Genomic DNA, 608 nt, shown 5'->3' with positions numbered 1-608 from the left:
AGGCGCTGCCTGTGGGTCTGGATCAGTCAAATCAGGGAGCTGGAGGTGCCACGGGCCACGCCCGCTCCAGACAATGATTTTTCTGAGGCCAACGGGACAGGGTAGAAGGCCACGGCAGGCTCAACACCCCCAGCCCTTCCAGCGTTCGAGTGCCAACAGCCACCACCGGCTGCCGGTCTTTGCCCGCCCCGCAGGCAACTGCATGCCATCGGGGGGGGACGGACCTGGACCCATGCCCTGCACGGGTGTTGAGGGCCGGGGGAATGCCACGGAAGCTAGACAACCCCAGACGCCTGCGTTCGGCTTGCCAGCCACCAGGTACAGCCGCAATTTTCTCACCGCTTTGCGGCCCCCAGCTTAAGGCCAGAGAAAACGCGATGAGGTGCCGCCACCTCTAACCCGGAAAAACGCCGCAGACCTTTCCCACCGAGCCCTCCTGCAACCAGGCAAGCCGGGGCCAGCCGGACACCACAGGCCGCCCACACATGGCTCATGCCGGCAAAAAACAGGACGAGGCACTGCGGCCTCTCGCCTGTGCCATCACCGGGCCCTCGGGGGCTGGGGGGGAGCTGCGGCACGCACGAGAACCCCCAGCCGTCTGCATCCGG

This window comes from Accipiter gentilis, unplaced genomic scaffold, assembly GCF_929443795.1.
Source record: "Accipiter gentilis unplaced genomic scaffold, bAccGen1.1, whole genome shotgun sequence".
NCBI classification, from domain to species: domain Eukaryota; kingdom Metazoa; phylum Chordata; class Aves; order Accipitriformes; family Accipitridae; genus Astur; species Astur gentilis.
This window is presented reverse-complemented; position numbering follows the sequence as displayed.